The sequence below is a fragment of the Camellia sinensis genome, chromosome 8 (assembly GCF_055761805.1).
Source record: "Camellia sinensis isolate YWXY chromosome 8, ASM5576180v1, whole genome shotgun sequence".
Taxonomy (NCBI): domain Eukaryota; kingdom Viridiplantae; phylum Streptophyta; class Magnoliopsida; order Ericales; family Theaceae; genus Camellia; species Camellia sinensis.
The window spans coordinates 179,212,902-179,225,539 of NC_138968.1; the positions used below are offsets into that span (position 1 = coordinate 179,212,902).

At 29.6% G+C, this 12,638-nt stretch overlaps 1 long non-coding RNA gene across 1 annotated transcript; it reads right to left on the bottom strand.

Moving 5' to 3' along the window:
- Positions 1-4,268: 4,268 nt before the first annotated feature.
- On the bottom strand, positions 4,269-9,328 carry LOC145796758 (uncharacterized). The gene is made up of 2 exons (XR_014337271.1): positions 8,838-9,328; positions 4,269-4,580 (listed from the first exon to the last, which is right to left on the bottom strand). It is a non-coding gene; the product is annotated as an uncharacterized LOC145796758 (long non-coding RNA).
- Positions 9,329-12,638: the final 3,310 nt, after the last annotated feature.

Genomic DNA, 12,638 nt, shown 5'->3' on the forward strand with positions numbered 1-12,638 from the left:
GAGATAACAACTCACATCAAAACACTTCCATATTCTACAATCGATACACATATTTGATGTATCAATATCATATTAAAACACTTCCATACTTCACAATAGATACACATATTTGCTGTATCAATGGAGTCCATCATCTATCTCCTCCTAAATAATATCTGGTTTAGGAGTCCATCCCCTATCTCCTCCCACACAATACAATGTATATAAACACTTATCATATACAATAATCAATCAATCCACATATTTGATGTATTATTCCAACCATTATATTCAATGATATAACACGTTCGATTAGTTTCAATTTTCCCTAATCAACATACGGTGTCTACAACAATCAAGACTATCCTCCACCGCTAGCCCAAAGCAGTTATTTCTATATAGATAATAAATACATCAAACAGATATAATCTCAACATTTTCATAGGTGAGTGATAAATTAATCCAATTACCCCATTTATTCTCATAACATCTTAATTTCATTATTTCGCAATGAATGTCATTAATTACACTAATGACCCAATAAAACCCACATATGGCATTTTTCCCATTTTTCTCAACATTAGCCCAAAGGCTCATTTTTCACCCATAATTATAAACAACCTCCATTTCAAGTCTATGACACCAATTTGACTCAAACATGGAAAACCCCTCTTTTATAAATTACAAATCAACTCGAACTTTCCCAAAATTTACAAGCCACACCAACTAATCAAAATGACCAAAGCTTAAGTCAAAACTCATAAGATGGAGTAGGGTTTCCCTACCTCGAAATGAAGAGACCAAATGGAGAAGATGGTGAAAACCCAAAGTGCTCCAAATCCACTATTTTTCAGATTAAAATGTAACCCACACCACCCTCTATCTTTTTTACAAAGGGATTAAGATGGAAACACTCAAGAACTAGATCAAACCTTAGAGAGAAGGTGTATGTAGAGAGAGAGGCTGCCGAAATTAGGGTTTGAAATGAAAAGTGTATTAAAAAAGTGAAGAAGAAGCTGCTGTTGTGTGTTGAAATAATAGAGGCTCGCTTGAGTGAAGAAGTGGTTGCTCGAGTGACCAGATACAAAGGACCCTCGCTTGAGCCAACAATACGAAGCTTCAGGTCTGCAACCCAGAAGCACGCTCGAGCGAAGAAAGCTCACTCGAGCGAAGAAAGCTCGTTCGAGCGAAGAAATCCAAAACATACAGTTCGCTTGCTCGAGCGAAGGAAAGCTCGCTCGAGCCAAGAATTACAACTTTCAGGTCCAAACCCAGACGCAGACACATGCTCGAGCGAAGAAACCCTGGCTCGAGCGAAGGAGCTAAAACACAGAGCTCGCTCGAGCGACAGCAAAGAACCAAAATTCTGGGCAGCAACCATTTGCTCCAAATCACCTCCAACCTGTAACAATCCTGGCCAAAACATCCTATAACTCAAATACAAAGTATTGAAGGATGGAAACAAGATATAATAACAACCAACACCACGAAACCCAAGTCCGGAATACTATAGTCAATGGAGGAAAAATCGAGATCGCTATACTTGTCAATAGTACAGCTACTGGATGTGAAAATACCAATTAAACATAGCAGCCAGGTGCTAATCACAGATGTAGTCTCATGTGGTACTCAAGTTATTCTGGATATGAGAAATAAATTGATGTACTTGAGCACATTATTTTGGATATGATAAATCACATTAGTGTTATTCTGGATATGAGAAATGGCAAAGTTTTTTTCAAAGCAGGGTTATTTTTTGTTTGAAATGGGGTGAAACAGTGACAATATTGTTTGATTAGAGACTTGTGTATGTAATTTTTCGAATGAGAAACTCTTTTGGACTTGGAACACAACGGCCAATAGTTATGGTTAATTAATGTCTGGCATATCACAAGGTGGCAATTCGAAGAATGGATGTATTTGTCGACAACTTCATACCAAAGCAAGAATTAAAATTCCATACTTCTTTTTCTTCCCTCAATTTTTAATTATTTTTGGTTTCTGAACTATTGGTCTGCCTCTACTATGTTCTATAACATAATTGTTTTGTACTTCATATAGAGATCCATTGAAGGCACCAAGGCACCAAATGTTTTACATGAGAAGAATGAGAACCAATATGTTTCTATTCTTTAATGTTCTTGGAAGATGTAATGAACAAAACATTATTTCATTACAATTTCTTTGGTTCCTCAGGAGAATGGGAACCAGATGCATACATAGTGTATGACCAAAACATTCTTTCATTTTACACCTTCATTTTTCATTACAATTGCTTCACAGACCATTGTACACCTTCATTTTCTACCTTGACTATATTTTTCATCTCTCAAACTCTATGGCCCAATAACAACCCATTTTTCTTTACTCCAGTAAACTTCACCCAGAACATTGTCATGATAAAGAAAAAAACCCATGTCCCAAATAGAGCTTTGCAAAACATTTTCTCCCTTCTACGACTTCTTGCTAGTTCCTTCTCCAATCTGTTCATCTTTGCAGCCATCCTTGGCAACACCTCCTTCCCACGTTGGCACATGGGTGGATCAACCCATTCAAAGTAGCCACAAGTTACATCAACCTATAATAAAAAAATATGAGTACACAAATTCCTTTTCAAAAAAAATTCAATATTTTTTTCCAAAAAAAAAAAAAGAAAAATTAAGTTTTGCTTACCCCATATCTTGCACAACTATAAAACCTTCTACTCATATTTCTAGATGTCATTGAAGTCTTCATAGAAGATCTCTCTCCACAATAACATAGTCTTGGAGCATTTGTCCTTGACTGTCCACTTTCGGAAGCAAATGAAGAAGCCATCCAACAATAATCTTTAACTTTCGAAAAATCTGGGCAATTTTCGGACAATCTGGGAACATTTCAATTTAGGGTTCTATCTTATTTGGGTCTTGATTTGTGTATATATATTGCAATAAGGGTTTTTTCATCATTTGCCATATATATTCAGGCAGGAAAACGTGCTCCACTCATCAGTTCTGGCCGTGCAACACACGCACTGTTTAAACAAACAGTTCCGTTGGATTTTTCACTTTGGTATGAAGTATAGGGGGTTTAAGTGTTACAAATGAAACTGTAGGGGGGCTCCGTGTTTTTGAGGCAAACCACAGGGGGTTAAATTATAATTTACCCATTAAAAAAAGATAAGAAGAAAATTTAGAATGATATTTTCATTTGATCTGAAAATTCTAAGTGAATAATACATTATCACCTATAACCCTCATTTTTTTAATAAAAAAAGAAGTTTCACAAATCATCATTTTGAATATAAAAATAATGCTTCTTTCTGTTTTGTTTTAGTAAAAATCACTTTTTAGCAATTTGAGCCAAAAATATTTTTATCTTTATTTTAATTTGTTTAATTGACAATTGAGATTGAAAACAACATTAATAGGATCCATCACGTCTAGCAAGAGATAAAAAGTCTAGATGAACAATAAATTATCACTTATAACCTTCATTTTGTTTAATAGACAATTGACATAAAAAAAAAAAAAGAAGAAGAAGAAGAAGAAGAAGAAGAAGAAGAAGAAGAGAGAATCCACCATCTTTGGCAAGTGTTAAAAAAGTCATTCATTTTCTTAATATTTTTGTCTTTTGTTAAAAAATGTATGTATTTGTACTAAAAAATTTATTATTCAAGTCCTTGTAGTTTAGAAGGATAATTTTTTTTTTATTTTATATTTTATATAAAATTCAAAACCAAAAAAGACAAAAATAAAAATATAAACTTTTAATAGCGAATAATAATTTGAACACTTGTAGTTAATAATATATTATATTTAGACCAATAACATTATGATACATCTGTATGAGACATATGAATATTGTTCATTCTAATTATAATAACATAATTTAAAGAAGAATTTAAATTTAAAATTTTATTTTGTAATTCAATAAATGATTCAGAATTTAAGGAATGAATATTGATCTCATTCCAATTATAGTAAAATAATTTAAGGAAGAATTCAAATTTAAAATTTTATTTTAAGAATATAAAATTAATTTATAGACCAATTATATTGTAACACATATTAATAAAAATTAAACAAATTAAAAAATGATAAAAAAGAATTACAATTACAACTTTCAGCCTTATAAATATGACAATATTTTATAATTATAATAGTATATAGATATAGATAAATCATGAGATATATCATTATTTAAAACTTATAAATTATTAGATTGATTGTTGTAACTCCTCGAAAATTGGGCATGATATATCTATTTATGCAACAAAACCCACCTGATAAACAAACACACATATATATAGCTAACTAATCCATACGCCCATTTCTATTAAATCCCAAATGCCAAATACATATTGTTCACATCTCAATGTCCAAGTTCTAATCCCAAACATGCATTTTATAACAAGTATGAAATGGAAGACAAACAAATAATAAGTGCCTTACAGGCTTACAAATTTATCAAATAACATTATTAGTTACACAAAATGGAGTTTCAACTCAACACAAATACATCCCTGGGCTTACAAAACAGAGTCACGCAAAATGAGAGTATTGTACTCCCAACACACATACTTCCACGACCCTAGTTGGGTGGAATCACCACATCTTTTCCTGCACAAAAATCCCGTAGGGTAAGCATAAAGCCCAGTAGAAAATTATTAACAAAGTATATACATTTTATACAAGTCTCAAGAGATGAAATGCACATGCCATGCTATGCCTTTTTTGAAGATAAATTACATTTTCATCTTTTGAAAACCATAATGCTCAATGATGTCATGCAATTTCAATTGTTCAAAACTTAACAATTTATTTTAAGGGCGGGAAATACGTCTCTGGTAATCCCTAGGCTGGTATTTGCAAGTAGATTATATGAGTACTACCAAATTATCTTTTTTACCGGTATTAACCAGAAGGCTCAACACCTATCTGCGTGGATTTTTCGGTCTTTCATCCTAGACCCGTAGACCAACTTATTCAATATCTGCACCACCTATCAAGACTTACCAATATATTTACCCCAAAACCATTTCATGAAAACTTATTTCTCAACATTCTTTTCTCAATACAAGTTTTTAAATCAAATTTCAAAACTCTTCATTATCAAATGAATTGATATGCCAATGCAATAATTAATAATGCAATGCAATATTTCTTCCACTTTTAATACTTCCACACAATATTCCCATTGTGATCAAAATTATCATTTCTCACTTCAATGCAATTTCACAAGATGAATAAATATTTGTATTTCAATTCATCCAAGGGATAACACAATTTCCTCTTCTCAAGTATTCTCAACAATTTAGTCATTTCAAGACTATATCAACATTCTAAATAAACATTTCTAAAATGAACTACAATTCTCATAATCCACAAAATTAATCATTTATACAAATATAAATAAGAAATTTTCTAAACATCATTTATTTTGGCACACAAAAATAAATATAACAATATTACCCATGAATTTTCAATCTCTTTTTAAAATCCCCAATTTCTAGGTTTTCTCACCAAACTATGCAGCTCAAATCTTTTGAAAGAAAACTCTCGAAATCATATTTTCTTCAATCAACAAAGATCAAAACTCATAAGATTATTTTAAAAGAACAGGAGACAAATCCACTTTTAAAATTACTCAACTTCTTAAATCAAAATAAATTTTCAGAAGCTATCAAATGATGATTTCAAAAACTATTTAGATCTTGCAAAAATATATATATAACTCAAAGAAAATCCCTACCTCAAGTTTTGAAGAAGAAATGAGATGAAACCCCAAAATTAACGGTGTCGAAACTCGATCTTCACCGCACAAAATGAAGCCCTCGAGGTGATGACCAACTTTGGTAAAGAACTTAGGTTTAAGTCCCAATGGATTTGGAGAAATCAAAGAGAGAATGTGACTTCTACAGAGAGAAGCTCTAGATCAAGATTTTGGAGAGTTTTAGAGAGGGGGGGCTGCAAGAAGTGATATGAAACCCTAATTTTACGGACTGATATAACAAGGTCTGCTAGCGCGTGGATAGCCTCGGTCGAGCGTCAAATACACTTTTTTGAAAGCAATTTCGAATGCATTTTGCATTTTTACTTTCGGCGAGCTGACCGGGCAGCCTGACCCCCGTAAGTTGACCGGGTCAAAATCAATCCCCGACCTGCCCAGTCAAAGTGGCAAAACATGAAAGAAGAGTCGAAACCGGGATCACTACAATTATTATAATTTTAAATTTAAATTAATAGATTATTTTCCATATTTAGTGTCTCTCAAATTTAAATTTTAAAATAGATTATTATACTTTCTATTTTTTTATTTAGTACATTTGATATACTTTCTATTTGAAAGTCATAAATCAAGGATATTAATTAATTAATTAATTAATTAATTTTGCTTAAATGAGAGCTAGGCAATAGAATTTTTTTTTAATTATTTAAAATCAAAAAATTAGAAATTTTAGTTTGACATAGTGGAACTCTCACAAGACTTGTGGTTAGAAATCTCTTTTTACTTATATAATATATAAATAGATAGATATAAATATAAATATTAGGGCTGGGTATAGGGTTATCCGACTCGCGAAAGTCGCTTAACCAGAATCGCCTGCACCTATTTGGGCGGTTTCACATAATCGTGGTCAGATGCGTGTTAAGATTTTCCTATTTTACAAGTTGCGGGTGAGTTACAGTTTTTACCTGCATCCGCACTCATTCGCCCGCCCGTATCTATATACTTTTTTTTAAAAAAATCTAGATCGTTAGATTTTTTTGTAAGTTTTGTAAGTGTGTAATCCTAATCTTCTCTCCTCTTACTCACTTGCAAGTAAATAAATGTTTTGCAACTTGTTTTGCATTGCAAGTGTGGAAACCCAACAAATACTGGTAACTTGTAATAAAATGAATAAAAAGCCTTATTCATGGTTATATTTCTTATTTTTTACTAGTTAGTGAGTTCAGCAAATCTTAAAATCAATTTTTCAAAAGAGATGTTTGTTCCATTTTTATTAAAACAATTATAGGTTTTGTTTAGTTTATACGTTTTCTACAACGTGAATGTGAGTTAATTAACTGATCTTGACATATGGTTATGGTTTATTTCTTTTTGAAATTAAATTGGATAGATAGACGGTATTTTATTTCGAATAAATCATTTGAAAATAAGGATTTCATGATAAAAAAAATGTGATTTTATAACCTAAAATAATATTTAAAAATTGAGAGAAAAAAATCCAAAAATAATATTTAAAAAATGAGAAAAAATCAGCCCAAATATAAATGTTTAAATGAAAAGTCTAATTTCCAAGTCTCCGTTTGGGAAGTGGGTTGACTTTTTAATTTTTTGACTTTTTTGGTTATTTTAGTCTGTGTTAAAAAACTTGGTTTGGAAAGGACTTTTTGGCATTTTGACTTTTTTGACTTTTTTTGTGAAAGAAGAGTGTAATGATTATGGATTTGATGTGATGTTTTGTTTTATTTTTTATGGCTAAAATAGCTTATTTTATCTTTTGTGACTAAAATAGTCATTTCAACCCTTTACAACTGCTTGCACATTTACAAATCATATCTGTACAAATTACAATTTGAACGAAGAATGATTACAGATTCAATTTTTCTTAAATTACAGATATACGAGTGGGTCAAAATTACAAATTAAATCGTCGAAAATCACACAGACACCCTAATAAATATAGATATGTGTTATTTATTAATAATTGGGCCGGGGCAGACTATTACCGAGCTTGTTTAATAAAATTGATCTAAGAATTTATTTCGAAAAATAGTTGGGAGTACTAAAATAGAAGTATTAGAGGGACACTAATGATGTGGTAGTGGGTCTCATTCACTGTCTAAGCCTTTTTTTTTAAAAATTTTTTTTGGTTATTTCTAATACATTAATGCTATTAATATTGTTTTTTTAGTGGTATGGATCATTGTTGATTTATTTCAATTGATAAACAACACGTGTTCTACGATGAATCTCTCTGGAACTCCGCACCTCAATTCCCAAACCCTCCAAACCCCCCCCTTATAAGCGGAAAATTGGAGACTATTTTTGAAATATTACGTGTCTATATTTTTAATTAATTATAATTTATTTGGTTTTGTTTGAGAAGAAGGGTTGGGTTGAGCTTGAAATTATTTTAGTCATAAAAGATAAAATAAATTTTTTAATTTAATAAGACAAAATATTACATTCAATCCATAATCATTATATTATTTCTCTCATAAAAAGTCAAAAAGTCATTATCAAACGAGGCTTAAAATAGCTAAAAAATCAAAAAATCAACACACTTTCCAAACGAACCCTTATCTTTTTATATTTCTCAATCTTTCAGTATAATATCTCAAGGGTTCGTTTGGAAAGTAGATTGACTTTTTGGTTTTTTAACTATTTTAACCTGGGGCTAAAAAGCCTCGTTTGGAAAGGTTTTTTTAATTTTTTGTGAGAGAAAAAATATAATGATTATGAGTTAGATGTGATGTTTTGCCTTATTGGGCTAAAAAATCTATTTTTTTGTGTGTGACTATTTTAGCCAAAAAAAATCCCAAACCTCTACTTTTCAAATGAACTCTAAATGGGTTATGCTAAAGACCCCAAATAATTTATCAAATTTTTCCTAAATCTCGCACATGAGTATGAGACCCACATATATGTAAATTTGTGTAGATTTGAGGTTTTGGCATGTAGCACGTTATCTTATTTAGGTTACAATTATCTTATTTAAATTACATTACTCCTCCACCACATCATTTCAAACTCAATCAATATTTAACATTTTTTTATAAAAAATAAAAAAAAAACTCCTCAAATAACCTCTTAATAGAAAATTTGATAAATCATTTGTACTCATGACATTTTTCTTACTAAATAATTACCTTCTTTAAACTTCTCGCCGAAAAGTCTTCATTCCCCAATTCCGAAACCTCGCAGCAAAGAGACGCATAGAGAGGAGAGTGTGTGAAAATGTCAAGCTCACCTGCAACAATGGCGACGTCGAGGATGATGATGATGAGCTATAGCAAAGCTTCGCTTCATCACCTAATTCGCCACCACCTCTGCCTCCGTCGCCAATGCCTCTGGATCTCTCCGCTCCCTCTCCGAATTCATGAGGTTCTGCATTTTGCAAGATTTTTCTGCGTCTGAAGTTCGATTAGGCTGTGGAGTTGCGCCGATTCGATTTGGATTTCGATTTGGTTTGGAAGCAGAGAGATTGAGAGACGAGTCTCGAATTGAGGTCCGTGAGGTCCGATTAAAACCGACGATGAGGTGAACAACTCTGATGCTGATGCTGATGCTGATGCTGATGATGGAGGTTTCGATGCAGAGGATTACTCGAGTTATGAATTGGAATTCTAATGCTGATTTTTATAAGCACATCATGCTAACGGCTCGTTTGACAAATAGCTGTTTTAGTTTAGAAGTTAAAAAATTATTAAAAAAATTAAAAAAATTTAATTTATATTAAAAAGTTAAAAATTTTATTTTTTCTTTATATTTTACACATTTTTTTAAAAGAAGATTAAAAAATTATTTTAAATATATTAATTTTTTTATCTCATATTTTAATTAAAAAATTAAAAAATAATTAAAATAATCTGTTCCAAACGGAATCTAACGCAGAATATTATGGTGGCCACAGAACGAGGAAGTGACTGCGATTTTCTCACCATCATCATCATTATCTTCTTCATCTGATTTGACTATTTTATTTTTATAATAAATTCATCGTTAGTTTATTTGGATATCTGATGAATTCTACTGGAGAATTTTATTATTGACATTATTTTTAATATTTTAGTTATGATTTTTTGTATTTGATTATGATTTTTTTAATTTTTTTAATTATAACTTAAAAAATATAAAATTATGTCATTTTTTTAGTTATAATTCAAAAAATATAAAATTATGTAATTTTCTTTTATAATTATAAGATATATATGTTACATACTAATCTTTCACCTTCTTTTTACTCAGCTGTCTCTAAAAAATGTAATTTTTCCAAAATCAAAGAAAAATTAAATTTAAAATGTAGGGATTTTTGTCTCCTAATAAGGTGTCACGTGGTCACAAATGTATATATCTTTTATTTTTTTCTCAAACATTCAATATAAAAATAATGTACTCTATTGTCAAATCTATTTATAATAGTAGAAAACACTTGTTAATTTTCTATGATTTCAATTTGGTTATTCTGTTTAAATTGAAAGTTAAAATTAACAATTTTAATACAATTATCGAGATTAAACATAGACAATTTAACAAAAATTTAAACATAATGATAAAATTAGACAAAATGACTAAATTGAAACTATCGAGATTAAAATAAAATTTAAATCAAATTATATTTTTGAAAAGTATAATTAACCCAAAATAATATTAATTCAAAAAACAATGAATGGAATGATCGATCCAGGGGAGAAACACTCTCCTAAAACATACTTCAAGCACAAGAAATTTAAAAATACTTACGTCATCATTATCTTCCTCATCTGATTTGATTATTTTATTTTTATAATAAATTCATCGTTACTTTATTTGGATATCTGATGAAATCTACTGGAGAATTTTATTATTGACATTATTTTTAATATTTTAGTTATGATTTTTTATATTTGATTATGATTTTTTTAATTTTTTTAATTATAACTTAAAAAATATATAATTATGTCATTTTTTTTTATAATTTTTTTTAGTTATGATCTAAAAAATATAAAATTATGTGATTTTCTTTTATAGTTATAAGATATATATGTTACATACCAATCTTTCACCTTCTTTTTACTTAGCTGCCTCTAAAAAATGTAATTTTTCCAAAATCAATGAGAAATTAAATTTACAATGTAGGGATTTTTGCCACCTAATAAGGTGTCACGTGGTCACAAATGTATATATATCTTCTTTTTTCTCAAACATTCAATATAAAAATAATGTACTCTATTGTCAAATCTAATTATAATAGTAGAAGACACTTGTTAATTTTCTATGGTTTCAATTTGGTTATTCTGTCTAAATTGAAAGTTCAAATTAACAATTTTAATACAATTATCAATCTTTTAAAGTGTATATACATAGACAATTTAACAAAAATTTAAACATAATGATAAAATTAGACAAAATGACTAAATTGAAACTATCGAGATTAAAATAAAATTTGAATCAAATTATATTTTTGAAAAGTATAATTAACCCAAAATAATATTAATTCAAAAAACAATGAATGGAATGATCGATCCAGGGGAGAAACACTCTCCTAAAACATACTTCAAGCACAAGAAATTTAAACATACTTACGTCATCATTATCTTCCTCATCTGATTTGATTATTTTATTTTTATGATAAATTCATCGTTACTTTATTTGGATATCTGATGAATTCTATTAGAGAATTTTATTATTCACATTATTATTTTGATATTTTAGTTCTGATTTTTTTTGTGTTTGATTAAGATTTTTTTAAAATTTTTATTTTTAGTTATAACTTAAAAAATATGAAATTATGTCAATTTTTTTATATATTTTTTTCTTATGATTCAAAAAGTACAAAATTATGCTATTTTATTTTATAATTATAAAGTATATATAGTACATACTACACTTTCCCGTTCTTTTTACTAGCTGCCTCCAAAAATATAGTTGATCCAAAATTGAAGTGAAATCAAATTTAAAATGTAGAGATTTTTGTATTCTAATAAGGTGTCACGGTGTCACTAATATATATATCTCTTCTTTTTCTCAAACACTCAACATAAAAATAATAAATTCTATTATCAAATCCAATTATAATAGTAGAAGACACTTGTTAATTTTTCTATTCTGTCTAAATTAAAAGTTAAAATTGACAATTTTAACACAATTATCAATTTTTAAAAATTGTATATATATCGACAATTTAACAAAAATTTAGATGTAATGATAAATTTTAGACAAAATAACTAAATTGAAGCCATTGACATTAAAATAAAATTTGAGTCAAATTATAACATTTTTGAAAAATATAATTACCCCAAAATAATATTAATTCAAAAAATAATGAATGGAATGATCGATCCTAAAACATCCTTCAAGCACAAGAAATTTAAAGGAATATAGTTATATATATATAGTGAGTTTGAAAACCAGTCCAAGACAAGCGTGTGAGACTGAGAAGTCCAAATGTTGATCTACATTAATGTCCTAAAGATAGAGTAAAATAAAAACCATTCACAATTAGCCAAAAAGAAGTTTCTAATCTTTTTGAACAACATAAACAACGCTTAGAGCTAGAACAAACTAATTCTTAATTTTTACTTCAAGAACAAGTAACCGGGCAACGACAAAGCGGGCAAGTTTGTTTTTGGTTCTTAACCAACCACCGGTGAATGCATTTTGGATGGAACGAGTGATCACACAAGTGAAGGACTCCGCAAGTTTCGCCTTCTTTAAAATCTTCTAAGCATATAGCGCAGTCATTAAATTTGTGTGTAGTTTCATATTTTTTGAAAATAACCGGCGGCAATTGTTGTTGGTTACTTTGTTCTGTTCCGTATACAAGCCAAGAAGCGGGAGATGCAAAGAAATAAGCCAATAAACAGAAGAAAGTCGGAAGGATGAAAAACACTTCAAAGCTCTGCGCGGCGGTGAGAGTATGTGGTTGTGGCTGTGGAAAATCCATTTGTTGTGTTCTGTCAAAGTATTGA